General features: G+C 37.1%; 1 protein-coding gene across 1 annotated transcript in view; it reads left to right on the top strand.

Moving 5' to 3' along the window:
• The window catches only part of LOC310900832 (uncharacterized protein), a 566674-nt gene extending 559407 nt beyond the window's left edge, over positions 1 to 7267 (top strand). Inside the window, exons 27-28 of the mRNA XM_083839430.1 lie at positions 465 to 622; positions 3547 to 7267. The gene's annotated coding sequence lies outside the window, so the exon portion shown is untranslated. The remainder of the gene's footprint in view (positions 1 to 464; positions 623 to 3546) is intronic.
• Positions 7268 to 18516: the final 11249 nt, after the last annotated feature.

Genomic DNA, 18516 nt, shown 5'->3' on the forward strand with positions numbered 1-18516 from the left:
CTGTAGTATCCTTAAATAGATCCTGCATGTCACTCTATTTTTGATGAGTAGTGTATTCTTCCTATGTACAGATCTGACAGTTAGGCTGAACAATGCAGTGTTCTTCTTGACTCCATACTTAGCAATTGTTTTTCTCACTTTCCTTCAGGAAACACTGAATAGCAGGTACGAAAGTATTTGAAATGGATCTGAGGCTGAAAAATGCGTATCTTTCCAGGAGGGAAGTGACGTATTTGATTTTTACTTTTCCGTTTTGATTCTCACACTGCATAAATGTCAATAGTAATTTCACAGACTTTATCTGTTCTGTTCCTCTTGTATTGAATGTGATGAAGAAATGATGAATGAGGTTAAAAAGGAGGACAGTCTTTCCAAATGGATTTCCTTCTCTTTGGAAAAACCCTTTTCTCTCTGTTTCACACCAAAGGAAGAAAATCTGATTTTACTTTTCTTTTCTTCCTTAGGTCTTGGCAAACACTTCAAGAAAGAATACAGATCTACCCAAATTTATATCCTGGTCACGTAGTCTTAGCTGAACCTAAGCAGATGAGCAAAGGCCGTTTGGATTTACTGTGCTGTTTCTTTGGCGGTTCTCCCCACCTAATGACCTGAAGTGTCACTGGTAAGTCCCCAGTTTAGAAACAATTGGGAGCACTCACTGGTGCATACATCCACCAGGATTACCTCTGCCACACGCGTCCCGCAAAAATTTTGTGCAGTGCAAATCACTCACACAATAAACAGGTAAATTTTGCTCCTAATATTTCCTTGTCCATGTGACTGTCTTCTGTGCTTTCATAGCCTCCAGGCAATATCCTTCAGAACTCATATATACATCTTTTTCTGAGCTAAAGAAAAGTACTAATGATTATACTGGACAGTCCTTGCACTCATTACTGTACTGATGATACAAAAATACTTGTGACACTCAGATCCCCTTGCTTTGCAAATCTCTTAGCCCAGCCACTTAGCGTGTATGTAATATCAAATATTTGAATTTATGAAAAATTAAGAAAGAGTAGGAATGTGAGTTAGTTAACAAAGAAAACCCTAAACAAATAACTCATTGGCTGTAATTATTTAGAGCTCAGAAAAAAATCTAGGAACGGAATGAAATAAAAAATAATAGGTGAATTCATGAGGTCTCCTATCACCATGAATACCACCATGACCTCATCGACCTTCTCTCCAAACAGTGCTACTTACTCACTTCGGGATTCAGTTCACAATCGCTCTCCTGGCCTTTAATGGAATTGAGTGACTTTGGGGTATAAGCAGGGCATGATTATAATACCATAATGAACTAACTCCTGCATGTGTATCCCCTACCTTGTACTAGAGGGAATTAGAATGACCTCAGCTGTATGTCATAGGCTGCTAGTGAGTGAGCCCAGGTACATGAGGATGAGCTTAGTCTTAACACGGGAATATGTAGTGAACTGGGGGCTGGATGCATGAAAGGATCTAGGTCATGCAGCATATAATTTTTAGGTGCCTAACAGTTTAAAGAAATTTGCAGCCCCCATGTGAAGTGTCACAGACAACACATGAAACACAAAGAGTGAGGAACCTAGAAACTGGACCCTCAGAAACCAGCAAGCTTTAGGCATTGCATAAAGCAGTCATCAAACAAGGAGAAGCACAAGGCTAAATTCCACTCTGAGGTACTGGGAACTCTTGAGATTCCTAGCCCCAGCGGAACTGGGTACCTAGCATGGGATTAGACCCCCTTCACAAGCAGTTTCATGAATAGAAACAAACGCACTCTGCAAACTAAGCACTTGCATTTGGACCATTCTTCTGAGTGTCAGTGAACAGTTTTCAATTTTTTTTTCTTTGATCTGGAGCAAGGATTTTTTTTTTTATTTTATTTTTTTCCCATCCAAGATCAATGCCCGAACCCTCAAACCACTTGGTTATCTGGCAATTCTGGATGGAGTTTTCAATTGCTCCTAGTGAAGAAGTTGAACACTGTATATATAATTAAAGATTCAGAATTTGGCAGCAGATGAGTGGGAGGTTAAGGATCTCAGCAATGCTTAAAAATTGGATTGATTTGCCCCAAATCTCTTCTTGGACCTAATCCTGTGAAACCACAACATTTGGAGCCTGTAACTAGCTGTATTTAAGTTCTGTAGTGTCTGTCACAGTGAGTCACAGTGAAGATCTATGAGCTATGCAGTGCAGTAATGAAATCTTAGATGACTACTGACAATGTAGCATACTTATCTAATTGATTAGCAAAGCCTCACTCGATATAATACTGTAGGTGTCAGTAATTTAAACTTTATAGCTGGGTAAACTGAGGAACAGGAAAATACAGACAAACAAAATCACATGAAATTTTCAGAAAACAATGAATACATGCCAGGTCCCTTTTGTTAGTATGTCTCTCTTTTTCATTTATGTTAAATCGCCTTCTTTGCTAAGTGCATGTCTCCAGGAAGGAGAAATGTTCCTGAAACAATGGCTATTGGATGCCACATAAATTTGTAAAAGCTTCTCTTTCCAAAGGTCAAATCCTCATGGAAGTAAAGTCAAATTACTCTGTGTTTTAAGTGGAGGTTAGTTAGCTCATGAAGACAGGAGTGTTTGCAAGATACCCAGTCCTGCCCATTTTCTTGCTTTAAGGCACACACCCATTCCTAGAAATGTGTTCTCTCATGTCAGGAGCTCTGGTCTAACCATCCCAATATATAAGGTTATGAAAGGATTTGCTTAAGGCGTTTTTATTTTTATCCAGGCAAGCACTCAGGAGAAGAAGAGGGAGGTGGTAAGGGGGAACAAAATGATCTTGGATTTAGCATAGATGAGAAATGTGAAAATGCATAACTCTCAAATGCTTGTGCTTTGGGAGACGGTACTGCTTCAGTTCAAGAGTGAGTGGAAGAAATAAGTGATGTGCAGTTTCTTGTTTATAGTGAATTAGTACAAGAAGAAAAGTGTGGGTAAAGGATTTGACAAATAAGTTTGAGAATAATCTAATGACAGTGGACTGGACAGACTATGAAGCAAGATGGCATGTGCCTATCTTTTCTAATAAGGAAAAAAAAATGAAGATAAGATGAAACATTTATCTGTTGAAGGAAGGTTTTTGGGAAGGCTTCTGTCTGAAACAGTGGCTGACAAAATTTGAATCTGAACCTCACAAAGTAAATGCAAAGGAGAATAATGCAAGGTCAATGCATTTTTCCAGTTTTCATTTCAGCTATCTGGGCAGGCAGTGATATGTTAAAACCTTTATTTTCATTCAGTGTTAAGTGAATGTGCAGCTAGAGATGCACCAAAATGATGATATTAAAGTAAAAAAATATCCCTTGGGAGCATGCCTCTGTACCTCGTCATCCCCCTAGCATAGTTAGAACTTCTGGCCAACAAGGCCAATCTATAGTTATTATATCTCTTTGTCTCTTTTCATAACTCCTAATAGAAGCACTGTTGTAGCTGCTGGCTAGAAAATTAGCCAAGTGCACTCTCTCTGTCTGTCTCTCTCTCTTCTCATCAGATTACTGGGAAAATTTAACAGTCTCTCTTTTTTCTTTGCAGGCTGGTAGCACACTGGAGGGGCTTAGATTGAACCAGTTTAACTCTCTTATATCTCGTCTAGTCTTCACAACTCTTTGTGGACACATTCTTATTCTCCGCCTTAAGGGTGAAAGAAAGGTAGAGTGTGTAGCTCCTTCCAGATGGTGATTTGGGAATGTTGTTTGTTATGAGAAAAACAGTATCTAAAACAGCAAAACAGAGAAGAAACCACAAGACAAATTAGTGATCTATGGACATTTTACTGAGGAGCCTTTCATTCTGGGAGGTTTAGCTACAGCATTACCATTCAGATCTATGGGGAAGTGCACAAGCATTTTGGCTAGAACAGATAAGCCAAAGACTGCATACTTGAACCAGAATCCCTTTTTGTTTTGGATGACTGTACATTCTGTTGGCATCAAAACAGATGTAAAAAATAGGAAGCATTCTTCATCTTCTTTGGAGTATAAACATAGACCAGGAGATGTAAACCATTTCACCTGTTAAGACATTCTGTGAAAGTCTGTCTGCCATTCTCTGCGGAAAGATGCTTTGAAGAATTGGGAAGCTACAGAGAGACTTTCCTGTCTCTTCTGAAAAGCAAACCAAACACTTGTGGTTGGAAGGACGAACACAGAAAAGAGCTCAGGAATTAAGTATATTTTGACTGACGTAACAAAATGGGAAACAAGAGGGTCATATAGCAGTTAGAATAAATAATACCTTAATGGCAAGAAGAAGAAAACTGACAAGCCCTACAGCCTTCAGAAATTAAGCTAAGCCTTGGCATTCATGTTTAAGAAGATCACACCTCTAAAACTGCTTCTTTTTTAGTTTAATATGGAATCTTGCTATAAATATATATGTATATTTAATATTTACTGTCAGCAGAAATTCACAAATTATACCTTTATATATGTATATGTACATGCCAGATCACAGAGGGCAGACCTGTACTTCCGAAGATCTGAGAAGAGGAAAAGCAATAAAAATGACATTTCTGTGAAATTTCTGGTCTGATTCTACACTTACTACATCCATTTGGGCAACAAAGTTCTCAAGCAATTGGGTATCAGAGCATCCTGATCCAACTGAGGGGGTCCACAGACCTGTTTCATCTAGTCGGCAGATTTTCAGTGGCTACACACAGGCTCGAGTGAGGAAAAAATAGTTGTTACTGGCAGTCTGTGAAATGCAACAGTTACTAAGTACTTGCTGGGACATCCACATGCACTCAGCAACATAGACACCCACTCATCTGAGAGGTTAGGGTTGCTACTGCTTGTGCCTGGATAAAGGTGGCCATCACCTCTACAGATGACCCCAAATGATTTCTAGCCCAAAGAATTAAGGAAGTACACTAAGGAAAAGCATGGGAGCAAGCAGTTCCTTTACTGAAGAAGATCTTGATGGACTTTTTTTAATGAAATTTAGTTTTTTTTGAAGTGTTCATAAGTTCCCCTTAGTTCTCCCTGGGCCAGTGGAATGTTGTATGGCATAGTGACAAAAGAATGGTTGAAAATGAGTAAGTTGAAGTGCTGAGAGGCAAGAAGTCTGACATTCTTTGCTCACTGTATTCACTGGCTTGATATCTGAGGTTGGACAAGGCAGACCCACTTTACTCATCTAAAAGGTGGGACTCATATAACAGTACCTCAAGCGAGGTGTTGAGAGAATTATTTAATTAGTGTTACTAAAAGACTTCAAAATCTTTAGCTAGATAATATTCTGAAAAGTATCATATTTCCTTCAATAAAGATTGCTTGCCAACTGGGAGTCTGCATTTGGGATTCAGCATTTCCAGCGTTGCACAATGCAGAAGGTATATAAAAAGGAAAAAGAAAAAATATTTTAAGAACAGTTAAAAAACAACTGTTTTTTAAAGATTACATTATGTCTGTGACTGTGTAGGTCTACTACACCACTGAGGAATCATTGAAACAGTTGTAATGCAAGCTCAGCATTTAGACACACAAGAACAGTGAAAATAATATTCGTTTCTCCTATGCTTTAGAAACAGTACTCTAAAAACTCTTTCTAATGTGAAACCTTTTTTTTTTTTTTTTTCCTTCCCTCATCCCCTGCTACAAATTACAGTTGAGCTGAATAATGAATGAATGGAGCTGATGTTTCCAATAACAAAAGAAAGCAGGTGAGATGATAATTGCCCTTGTTTTCAAAGCTGTGTTTTGAAACACAGGATTCTCACTCAGGATCATGGGCTGAATGAGACACATTGAATTGAGAATATAGGTGGGGAACCCACTAAAAATGCAGACCACAATGCTTTGTGTCCAAAAATAAAGAATCAGTTAGGAAAATTAGCTTCATTATGGTTGTGGCTTCGAACTTGGGTTAGGAAGATAAAGCCAAGAGCAGAGATGTGAGGAACATCATCTTAACCTGGGCTTTGGCCTCTGCTGTAACCTTCAGCTTTAGCCTTCATCTAAATGGCTCATCTCTTCCTTATCCCACAAGTCTTACTCATTTGCTTGGCTACTGTCTAGGGGCTTATTTCCCTTTCCCAATCTTTTCGTTCTGCCTTGTTTTTGTACTCCCAAGGTCATTTGGTGCTACTCCTCCCTCCATGGTGTCAAGAAGGCCAAAATATTCTCCAGCCATAGCTGAATTTTCTAGTCATCCACAAAAAATATCCTGTGTTATTAGGTCAAAAAGTTCTGTTGGCACAACAATATAATCTTACATTTTTTTCACCCTCGGCTACCCACCTGGCAGCTGGTATTGGTATTTCAGAGGCAAACATGTAACTGCCATATGGAATGACTTCCTAAGGGCCAAATCCTGCTTGCATTAGTAATGTAAACAGTGCCATTAACTTCACTTTAAATTAATGCTGTTAATTAACATAGTGTTATTTTTCTGTTATTAGTGGTTCTTTTCAAAAGTCATTAAAAATCAGAACAGCAAACCAATGTAATAATATTTAATACATGCTACAAATTACTTTAATTATGGAGTAGCATTAAAGGTGGCTAAAAATACATTAAATATTTTCCTCATGTTATTTTTACAGGTATGAAATGCCGTGGTTGCCAGAGGGCAGTTATATTATTGCAATTGTAGGACAGGTTCATGAGACTGTCATACTTTTAAATTGTTCTCCACACTATATAAACTTTCAAAAAGAAAAAGACCAGGTATTGAACTGATTTTTTAAATGTTGACAAGGAACTCGATTTCAGTTTTTAACATTGTTGCCTATTCAAAAAGCACTTCAGACAGATAAAGGTTATATTCATCCATCTTTCAGGAACTACACAGTGGGGTTAGCATCTGATGTCAAATGCATATGCATGTTTGTATGCCTCAGTATTGTACCCAAGCCACAAAACAAAGTCCCAAATTAAATGAAAGAGAACAGAATAAGGTATTGGATTTCTGTATAGAGATGGTCAAGAAAAGGAAGAACTAAAAGCTAAGAAATAGAAACATCTAGTACTGTCTTCAACATGACATTTGGAAACAAATATTGCAAATTCAGTAAGTTTGACAAAGGCTATCAGAAGATAAAAATCACACAGAAGAGAAAAACCTTAAAGAAGTTAAAGTTTTGTTTTGTTTTGTTTTGTTTTCTTCTCAAATTCTACAAAAATCTACCTAATTAGAAGGTTGTGTAGGATCATCTGTGAAGAAACATCCTCTTCCGGGTCACATATGTGAACATTTTCAGTATTGCATTATATTCACCTTGGTTCCTATATTAAAAAAAAAAAAAAAAAAAGTTACCCAATGCCCTCTAAAACTATCAAGAAGAAAAAAGGTGATTTTGGTCTAGCTAGGAGGTTCTGCAGATAGGCAAGAACCATGCACACTGATGAGACTTTAGGAAATCTGCGGCAGAAATGTAGAGTAGTTTTGCTGGGACTCTCTGGACTGCTGAACAAGCCATGGATTACATGGGATAGCCAGATGAACAACAGAATAAGATGCACTGACTGATTTCTATGGTGAGCTCAGAGCAGATTTTGAGGGAAATCTTGGGAGATGAGCTGCCAAACCTCAGTGTGTCCTGTTTATATCTTCAATGGAACGTGTAGATCAAGACTAGTTCAGTGACAGCTTTTTATCAGAAGATTATATGTTTTACATATATAACCAGCCAAGGGTATATATGGTATATATGGTATATATGGTATATAAGGTAGATTGGTTTATTTAAAATAGCAAAATATTCAGTTCCTCCTTTGATATTAAACATTATCTTCATGGTTACAGGTGAGAGATGCACATGTCTCAAATTTAAAATTTATCTTTTCCTCAGATAATGTATAAAGGGAATTTCCAAGGTTAAGGGTACTTCCTATGTGTTCTTAGCTGATTACAGTTTTACGAATACAATTTTAAAAGGTGTTTAATTCCCAGTGAAATCATCAAAAATTCTCATCTACTGTTTAAAAGACTGTTTTTCAAATAGACATTTATTTTCAGAAGAAAGAAACAGCAGCTCTCCCATAACAAATCTATGAGAACAATCCAGTATTATCAACTTCCTCCTTGCTTTTGCTCAGAAATCCAGGTAAAAATTGGGAAGGTTGTTCTATAAATAAGCAAGCAGAGGTTAAAGCAGTACTAAAAACATAACAGGAGACTTGGCTGATGGTGCTGGCTCACTGATGTTACACGGACAACAGATAAAATCCATACAACTATTTTCCGTCTGTCTCTCTGCCCTGCCAGCTTCATGCCTTACAATGTGTCCCTCATAGGTCGGTCTTTTCTTTAAGCATCTTACAGAGTCATATTTCAAGGGTGGGAGGGTCTTGTAGAAAATTACACTCCATTCAGTGTGGACAGCCACAATTTGGTAGCATTCTTTCAATTTAAGAGGGTTAGGTACTGGAACTCCTCAAGAGAGAATATATTTGGGTGGGTAAGGTTTTCATCTACCCCAGCACACTCAATAAAACCAGCCAGAGAAAGCGTTAAGGGGATTTCAAGCTACATCTTTATCATAGGTTAGTAAGGTGCCAAAGGCAAGTTTAATCTATCTTGTGATTCAAAAGAGGAATGACTCAGATGAAACAGACTATAAAAAGGATATTTCTTCGTTACTCCCACACAGGACCCTATGGTTCTCCTGGACTCCTCTGTGTCCTCTTCACTATGAAGGGACTTGTGTTTCCAACAGCTATACTTTCACCCACAAAAATTGTGTTATTTTCTGTCTTCTTTAAGCCCCATTTCTGTGAGCGCTTATATGATGTCACAACCTGTTTCTGCCTAGGATGGCAGTACAGAAGGTTATTTTGGGTAAAACCGCTGACAGCAGAAACTCTCAGTGGTGTTGTCTCCCCCACAAGTAACTTCCTTTTTCCTATTCAAACATCCTTGTCTGCTCACTCCGTTTTTTCCTCCATCCCTTCCATTCCCAGGCTGGCATCTGCCCTGGGATCTGTAATAACGCTTTTGAACAGTATGTAAAGTTATAGCATTATAATGTTAGAACTTTTGACATTCACAGAGCTTATTTACATTTACAAACATGAACCAGAGAATCCCACAAGCCCTGTGAGCTACCCTGGAGAAGTAAGTGTTTATCAGGCTAGCCTGTTTTACAGATGATAAAACTGAGACAGAAGCTTTCCTAAGCCTGACTGAAGGCTTTGTCCAAGACCAACTGGTGAGTTGGAGATGAAAAGAAGAGGATAACCCAGGAATGACTCCAGCAATGTGGTCCCTGCACCAGTCAACTATTTCAAAATGAATATTTTTTTTTTTTGGCTGTGGAATTTGAATCTCTCAAAATCTGATACAATTTAAACTACCATGTTCTCTAGTGATTTCAAGAGGCTAAGCTTTCTGATGTTTTCCAGTATTCAATAAGTGAAAACATCTCAGGGCTCCCATTTACCTGTACAGTGACATTTTTTCCCTCCTTTCCAGCAGGTAGAAACAGTAACAGAGCCAAGAAAGAGCTATTCCTTGTTGAAGTAATTGAGGGCAACAGGTACAAGAGCCCAGGAGTGTTCAAATGCTAACAAGAATGTATCAGGAATACATAGAACACATAGCAATTCACAGAAATGCAAGGGTGTTGAGCTCTTGTGAGTGTTGTAATATATTACGGGTAACCTAATGACCTAAATTAAACAATTCTTTCTCTGCATTTATTAATTCTGATGAATCATCTTTTTCCAGGTTCCAAGAATACACTGGTTTGCAATTGAGATTCATAAACGGTGCATGCCACAGGCAGTGGGTGACTCGAATTCAGTTTCTATATAACTTCCCTTTTCAGTAATGATGGACTGAGGAAATAGTACCCAGAACCTGTGTAGGAGGTCTAGTTTCTCTTACGGCTTTGAGGCAAACTAAGTTGCAAAGTCAGCAGTACCAGAATCTAATCTTTCTCATGTTATTCAGGACTTGAAATCTGTGGAGATCTGCTGGCTTCATTGTTTTTCTTGCACAATTTCTACCACTTGAAATGGTAGATGCCCAGCAATTGGCAGCTTTGTACATGGATTTTATTCATAACGTGTTTAGAATATCAATTTCATGATATGACAGTTGCATCTTTTTCTCTTTCTTTTTCTTTTTCTTTTTTTTTTTTTTAATTTTTTATTTTCTGGTGCACAAACAAGGGATTTTTAGGTGCTATTCTGAGCTTCACTGGCAGTTTATTGTATAGCTTACAGAAAGTTTTTCATAGTTTCCTTTCTGGTAAAATGGGATGGTGTATATACACATTTACACTGCAAAGAAAAACTCTGTGAAATATAATTAATTTATTACAAATCATGAATCTTAAATGATATTTCCCTCCAGAATGTTTATTAATAATATTGTTACATAGCTCAGCAAGGATTTCATGAACACTCCTTTTACATTTTGTGCCTCTTAACAAACACATCCTTGTCACTGTCATCACTATCTCACACTTCCTCATTCTCTTCTTCCAGTTTGCAGTGTTTTATATATACTAAAACCCATATGCTGCCATTAGAGACCTGAAAAACATAACTCAGATCATTCTGATATGAAATGTTCTAAATGAAAGAAAGGCTTGAGGAAAAGGAGGAAAATGAATGAATGGAGGAGACAGATAAGAACAGCTATTCTGAATGGTTCTCTAAGTTCTGTAATAACAGAAGAGAAACACTTCTCATTTTCCAGAATCTGATGCCTGGTTCATCTCCAGTGAACTGCACCTCGCTCAGCTTTCCCATCAACACTGCATTACTGTGTGTGCAAATAGCCTAATGGACTGAACACTGGCCAGCAACTCCAAGGGTGTCCCGCATGTAACCCTCCAACATGAGGCATCTCACAGCTGCTCCTGACAACAAGTAAGGAGAGAAAAATAACAGGAGGAAGCAGAAATAATGTCCATATTTGATTTTCTGTTGTTTTGTTTTATAAGGTGATATTAATATTTGGAAATACACCATTTGCTTAAAGCAGAGTGAAGAAAATTCAATAGAACATGTTTTGAAATCTAAGATTCTGTCAAAAATGAAAAGCATTATGAAATTGGGTGTTTCTTTCAATAATTTCATTTAGAGAAACAAAACAAAGTGAAACAACAACAACAACCAGGAAACTGTTCTGATTATGTCAAAACATCCCATTTCTACATTTTTTGAATGAAGCACTTAGATTTTTCACTTGAAAAAAACAAACACCTTTTTTTTTTTTTTTTTCTTTTTCCATTACATTCAGATGTTAAATGTGTTAACATTAAAAGTGAATACTAAGGAAATTCAATATTTTGAATAGCCTGATATTATTGCTTTTTAATTATTTCACTTCATTGAGAATTTGAAAACAATTTAATTTTTACTGAAAGTCAGAACTAAATTTTGTATTCTTAAAATCCTTTGTGAAGTAAAATATCTTTTTTCTACATAGAGCTAATGTAATGAAAGAGGAAAATGTTGTCAAAGCCTGATGAATAGTAGAACAGAGTAATTGTTCCTCTGAAGTTTTATCGGTGGAGAACCATTCAAGTAGGGATATTAGACCTGCTGTAACTTGTTTTCCAGGATAATGAGAAGCACAGGAGGGAACTTAGATTTGTCTCAAAGAAAAAGTTTACAAATCTGGTCACATTTTATGGCAAACTGAGCATGAGTTTTGGATTCTTTATGAAAGCTTATTGGAAGTTTATGTGAAAGCAAGTTTTGCATTACATACCACGTCCATCCAAATGCTCTGGTTTCTAACCTCAAAGGTTAAAATTTGTTTCCACTGGGTGGAATTTGATCAGAGCTGAATGAATTCTTGTCCCTGTTTTTCTACTTGTCCTTTCTTCTTCCACCAGGTCTCTTTTCTGGTAGTGGTATCTGATACTAGTGCATGTCTATTTCTGGGTGGAAGAACCTTCTCCTACCTGCAGCCATCTGTATCAGACTTCCCCATATCTCTGCCTACCTGACTCTCCAACTTTTTCCATATGCAACCTAAAAATAAAAAAATGAAAAAGCTTTGTCTTAATTTTCTTGATTTCCTCACCATCCTGCTATTAATATATATATATATAAATATACTATTTATGTATATATATATATATATATATATATACTCTGTAATACATTATTTAACACAGTAAAGCCTTTTGGTATAGCATATATGTGACAGGCATTATAAAATTTCACATTGTATTGTGAATGATGATACTTGAAAAGACTAATTTGCCTACATTCTTCCTTTCAACCTCTGTTTCTTTATAAGCAGAGAATGGATCAAGCTTAAGGAAAACAAGATTCATTTCCTTAAAAACCTCTAAGCTAATACATTGTTATTTTTGTTACTGTGGTTTCTCTGAGAGGAGAGGCAGATGGATAACAATGTGGGCACTCCTAAAGCAAAGCATTTTCAAAGCAGGACCCAGATCAATGGCTGTTTTCTGCCCCAACTCTTCCTCTTGCTTTTTCCATGTGATTCATGACAAACTGTGTGAATCTTTCCACAAAAGGAGGAAAATAATTTTCCCATACTGTGAAATTTCACTTCTCTCAGAATGTGATTAGATGCGGCTTCACTCTGTATTAAACACACATCAAACCTCATGGTAAAATCCAGACTTAACAGCCAGCTGCATGGTGTGAACACACATACTCAGTATTGATATTGTTTACTGTAAGGACAACTGAGATTTGTAGAGAGTGTGTACTTGGGCTGCACCATACACAGCAAGAGTCACATATTTCAGGCAACTATATGGATGTTCAAAGCCAAGCACACGCTCCAAGTACATTAGATTTCATTCTTCTGCCTGCTCCATGCTCTCAAGGTCATTCTCAATACAGCCATGTAACCTGATGTGAGAGTTGCGTATCAGACCATGCTTTTCTGCCCAAGTCAGCCAGACCAAAGAAAGGTGAAGCAATGCAATGGCAGTGGCTTTGACTGTCCCTTCATCAGATCACACAAAGAGTGGGAGTTTCAGCAGTGGGGAATATCCCTAGGCTGGGTGCAGGTCACAGTTTGTGCACATGAACAGAGAAAGCTCCTGTGTACATGGAAACCTTTGTACCAGCATGTTGCATCTATGCATAGGTCCTCTAGGAATCAGACAACTATTCTGAAAACAAATGTAATTTCTGATGTTACAAATCTGCCATCCAAAAATTTGAGTCTTTTCATAACTTAAAAAATGAAAATCTTCTATTTTAAATGCACGATAACCAATGTGTGTTAACTAAATCAGTCTCCAAGGTCTTGTCACTAGCTAGACTAACAATCCAGTATTCTTTTATCAGTCTTCACAATAATGGACATATTTTCAGCTTTCTCAGGTCAGGCATCTTATCAAAGAGAACTCTGTGGCTCCATGCAGAGCTGCAAGTGATTCTTAGCAGCTTTACCCTACAGTACATCATGCAGGGACTTGTGCTACATTCCCCTGGATTATGGACTTCATCAGAGTCTTTAAAATGAAGTAGCTATCCAATATATGTAGGCATCTCACAGGCAGCTAAAACTTTATTGACATTGGAGAACTGCATGCATTTATTTATTAAATAAGAAAATGCCTTATACACGTGCACATGAACACATGCACTCACACATGCCATCAGAGAACATGGGGATAAAGAAATCTGTGACATTATCACCTGAGATAGAAGAGGCGAGGGAAAGAGAGTTCTATGCATCACACTTATTTTACCCCTGTTTTTCATTACGTGGATAACCTTAGAGCAGTTCTTGTTAGCATTTAGAAAAAGGGAAAAATCTAGCCTCCTGCAGGGGAGCTATTATTGCTAGAATGTACTAGCATTATCTTGCTTATGGGGGGGCATATTGTTTATGCAGTCTATTTATCAGTGTAGGAATATATCTACCAATATAGCAATATCTCTGCAGTAATGGCATACAAGAATAAAAGAGTTTTCATGAATAGAGAGTTCCTGCCTGTAGCATGTACATCTGAGATACTAAAGGATTATTTACCTATCATTAAGATATGGATTTTTTTATCTGGTCCAGTTTTTCTTGCAGCAGAAATCATATTAAACTCGCTAGCTATTATATCTAACATCCATTGGGCAGCTTTTCATTCTAGGTAACCTAATATAAATGAAGAAAATAAATCCACGACAATTTGTTGAGCCGTCTTTTTCTCCACCCCCCCCCCCCCGTCTTTTTCCTGAATTAAATTCACATAATAAAATCCAAGGGTTGCATTTCACTCACATCCACTTCAATTAATGTGCATGACATTGTATGAAATTTTTAACGGAAGAAAAAGCTAAAACACAATATTTTTAAACCATTGTGTAAGGAAAAATGCTGCATACAACACAATATGCTTATATGTCACACAACAGTCAGATGGGCTTTAAAATTCAGTGTGAGCCTTCCCAGTGTTCCCTTTCTCTCATATCTTCCCATTATTGGAATTCTTTTGTAGAGATTTAAGTGATTTTCACTTAATGAAATATTGTTCTATAATATTATTTTAGGAAATGCTTGTTTGTTTGAAACAACCAAGACTAATAATAACAACAGCACTAATAATAATAGCCTTATAATGGCTGAAGACTGCAGCCAGTCAAGAGATTCTAAAGTAGTATTTTTTTTTCCTCAGATAATGGCTTTTCCACCAATAATTCTTTTTTTTTTTTTTTTTAAGAATTTTTTGTTTGTTTGTTTAAAATTTCCCATTTCTACTTGAAGGGTAGTTTTGATACAGATGAAAGAATTCCCATGAAAAAATGTAAACAGTGAAAAAAGTCAGTTTGCTAATATTTTTCACCACATGAGTAGTAAGTGCAAAGACTGATTGCATGAATCCATTCACTGTATTTGCAAATCAGCTCATTTGCATAGCCTTTCTGGTACCCCCTGTTTAATGTATCCAATGTATCCACCTTTCCACCTATCCAATGTTGAATACATTTCTTTTTCACTCTGGTAGGTCAAAAAGGCCATGATGACACAGAGCCATCATACCAGATTATATATCACATTTTGCCTCACTTCTGAAACTCAAGGCAGTAATAGGGAGTAGGGGGAAAATGAGGATGCTGTTCCACCTAAGGTAGCTGGAGTAAATCCAAATTGTCCCTTCTGGTGTCCCAGTTTAAGATAGCCGAAAGATTATTCTGTACCATATCAAGAAATCAGTCTGTATGCCTTTATGCCATTGGAGCAAGAGGCTGTGGTTATAGAAAGAGTTACAGTCAGAGTCATCTGTCCTTTCACATGAAGAAGATGGATGAAGATCTCTTGCCTGTGCACAGATTAATTTGCTAAACCATGGTCTTTCCCAGCTAGTCACATGCTGCCTTCTCCCCACCTGAAGTAATACAAGGGGGTGCAATTTTGCATGCAATTTTAGCCACACCTTGCTGGGTGCTTCCCTCTTTAATTTAGCCATATGAATCTGAGCCCAGGTCCTTCCTGGACTGCCCTTTTGGCTTCTTCTGGAGAAACACTGCTGAAGTTGTTACCAGGTGGTACCAGGGAGAAACATGACCCAAGCTGCTCCTGAGAGAGAGCAAATGAGCTCTGTGCATGGCACAGGAGAAAAAGGGGACCAGGCAACACAGGGTTGAACCACAGCGGCACCCAGGAGCTCAAGTGAGTTTTTTCCTCAATTACCGGAGATGTCTATTTGTTCTTTATTGACCCTTCTTCATCCTAATCTCTTTTTCTTTTGTAATGTATTTAGGAGAATGAAGTGCTCCTAATAAGGGTGAATTGACAACATTAGAGACTCAACTGACTTATTTAAGGGCTTGTGTTAACCTAAAGGTTATCTTATCCCAAAGCTTTCCTGCAATACAGTCATATCTCTTATAATAACTAAACGAAGCTGAAATACTACACTAGAGCCTTGTGTTCTACTTTTATAGATGCATAATACACATACAATGATACTATGCTTATTCATTCTGTTTATTGGTTCGAGCATGATTTTTAATGTGCAACATAAAAAGAGGTTTTCAAGTTTAATTGCAGTGTCAGCCCTATCATGCTCATCTTTATCTCTGGCCGCTTTTACTTCCAGACTAGCATTTTTTTTATAGGGTATCCACACATAATAAAGCATCCAAACAACTTTTTCACGTCATCTTCAATGAATTCAGAGGATGCAACAGTTTGCACACTCCTCTGCACACATTTTATTACTCCCACTTTCATTCTACAAGGCTGAAGCAAATCATGTCATAAATACCTGTCTTGCACTCGTGAGCTTGATGTACTATTTTCTTCTAAGATCCTCTCTCTACTCATAACTTAAAAATCTGGCAAAAAGTATTCCATGTTCTATTTTCTCACTTTAGCAAAATTTCAAAATGTTACAGAAAATCCTGTAACAAATCCAAAACTGATAACATCTCTCAATCATAAAGTGTTATTTTTAGATAATCTGGAAATATGATTGTGTACAATAAATGTGTAAGACCAGGCTCAATGCTGGTATAAATTTGACACTGAAATAAATGGATCTATGCCAGTTATACCTATTGAAGTTCTGGCCCAGAGAACATGGTGCTGAAAACCTTTTATACAGTTTTATAGTTTTCAGGCCCACCTAGCTGTGATTGTATCTAATGTCAACTACATGTCAAGTACCTTACTTATAAGTATAGTCATGTAAATATTAACATGGCTGAATGAACAAACTGAATCCATATGCAACTGTGTGCTTAATATTGTGTGTGCAAATTATAGTGGCATTTGTTAACTCTAGCACCCTTTGCTGACCACGAAACTAAAGATAACTGTATTCTGAGTGGACCAAACTTGCTGCTCAAAATCAGCTCCATCACACTTTATCTGTATAATCAAATTGTCTTCTTCTCCCCATACCCTCTCCAGACATCTTGTCACAATAAACATCTGGGTAGTTATTTTCATCATTTGTAATTTGTTGATGAAAGCTATTGGGATATGAAAATATACTAGCCACTTTGTAATAAGATGGTCCTTTTGCCATCTTCTTTCTTTGAATGCTTTTGTTCAGCCATTGTATCATTGATGACAGATATGAGAGTTAGTCAGAGGAGACCATAAGCTTCTTGTGGTTAGATCTGGGTTTAGACTTTAAGCCTGAGACCAAAGCAGCTCTGGAATTTCTTTTCAGTTCAATAGAAAAACATTTCTGTAGATTGTTCTCAGCAGATTTTTGGCCCTAAGTGGTGGCATGTAGCACAAACTGACTTGTGAGATTTTTTTTATTATATATATATATATATTTTTTTTGTGCAGAGGTCTTATGAGATCATCTTTTTTTTTTTTTTTTTCCCCCAAGATTCCTGCCATCTTGGGCCAAAACCTCATGAGAATAGTTGTTTTTGGAACACTTTTTCAATATGAAAACCAGGATGAGAAAAATAGGACTTTTTTTTTTTTTTGGTTTTGGATCTCCCTGCTCTCTTCTTGTCCGTCACCCCCCCCCTTAATGTTCAAAAATGGGCTCTTATTTCAAGATGTTTTTTCTAGCAACAGATTCTCAATAACATCATATTTGATGGTTACTTCCTAGGGTACATGATGTCATTTTTTATTTTTTTTTTATTACATGTTATTTTATTTAAGAAAGAAATGTTACTTAGGAATTAAAACAAAATCTGTGAATGCTAGTGTAACATAGTGTTTGACACTCCCTACCACCAAAAAGCAAATAAAATGTTTTTATTACTAGCTATTATTTATTTGCTATTATTTCTCACATGAAAATGAGAAAAAGTTATTCAAAGCTAATGAGAAAACTGACAATAGGTCATTTTTGATCAGACTGCAGAAGCCAATACTACAAGAGGTATAATCGGCCAAGAGTTTAAATTGTTTTTAAAGAATTATGCAGTGTACTTAGCTAACAAGACTATCCCAATGTAATCTTACACTAAAAAACGTTATTTGAAAGAAATGTGGAAATTAGGCCAATCTCTGAATATATAAAAGAGGAGGAAATTTTTATTTCTGGGAGATGTTTTCTTCTGTAACTGCTATTTATTACAGAGCTTTTCCTTTTAAATTACCTCCTGAAGATGGCCAATTTGCCTTTTAATCTTCATTGGGTTTCCAGGCAACTCAGGTGTGCCTCTGGTGTTGGGTCTAACTCCTTTGGCCTGCTGACACAGAGAGTCTTGTATAAATGAAACCCCTGCCTGTGGCTGAGAGCTTTCAAAGTGATCAGATCCTGCTTAGTGGAGGAACAGGACTGGTGTCGCTGTTGGTTCTGCTCTGTTGGTTTCCAGAACTTCCTCACTCTTTGGTTCTCCAGTGATTGCAGCTCAGGCCAGGAAATGAGTATGAAAGGTAGCTTTCTCTGTCAGGAAAGTTAAAATCTTTCTTCTAAGCCATGATTGCCAACAATCTTACCCATTGTTCTGTAATGAGGTTTGATGCTTTAAACTAGAAAGAAGTCTAAGATCTATAAGATTTAAGCTATAGAAAAGTATTGCTGGGTTTTGTGTGTTTTTCTTTTAATTCTAGAATTTTTTATTTTAGTTGACTAAAAACCTCAAGGCAGGAACTCATTCTAGATAAACAAGTGTGTGCAGCATGGACATA

Source organism: Anser anser (genome assembly GCF_964211835.1).
Source record: "Anser anser genome assembly, chromosome: 5".
Lineage (NCBI taxonomy): Eukaryota > Metazoa > Chordata > Aves > Anseriformes > Anatidae > Anser > Anser anser.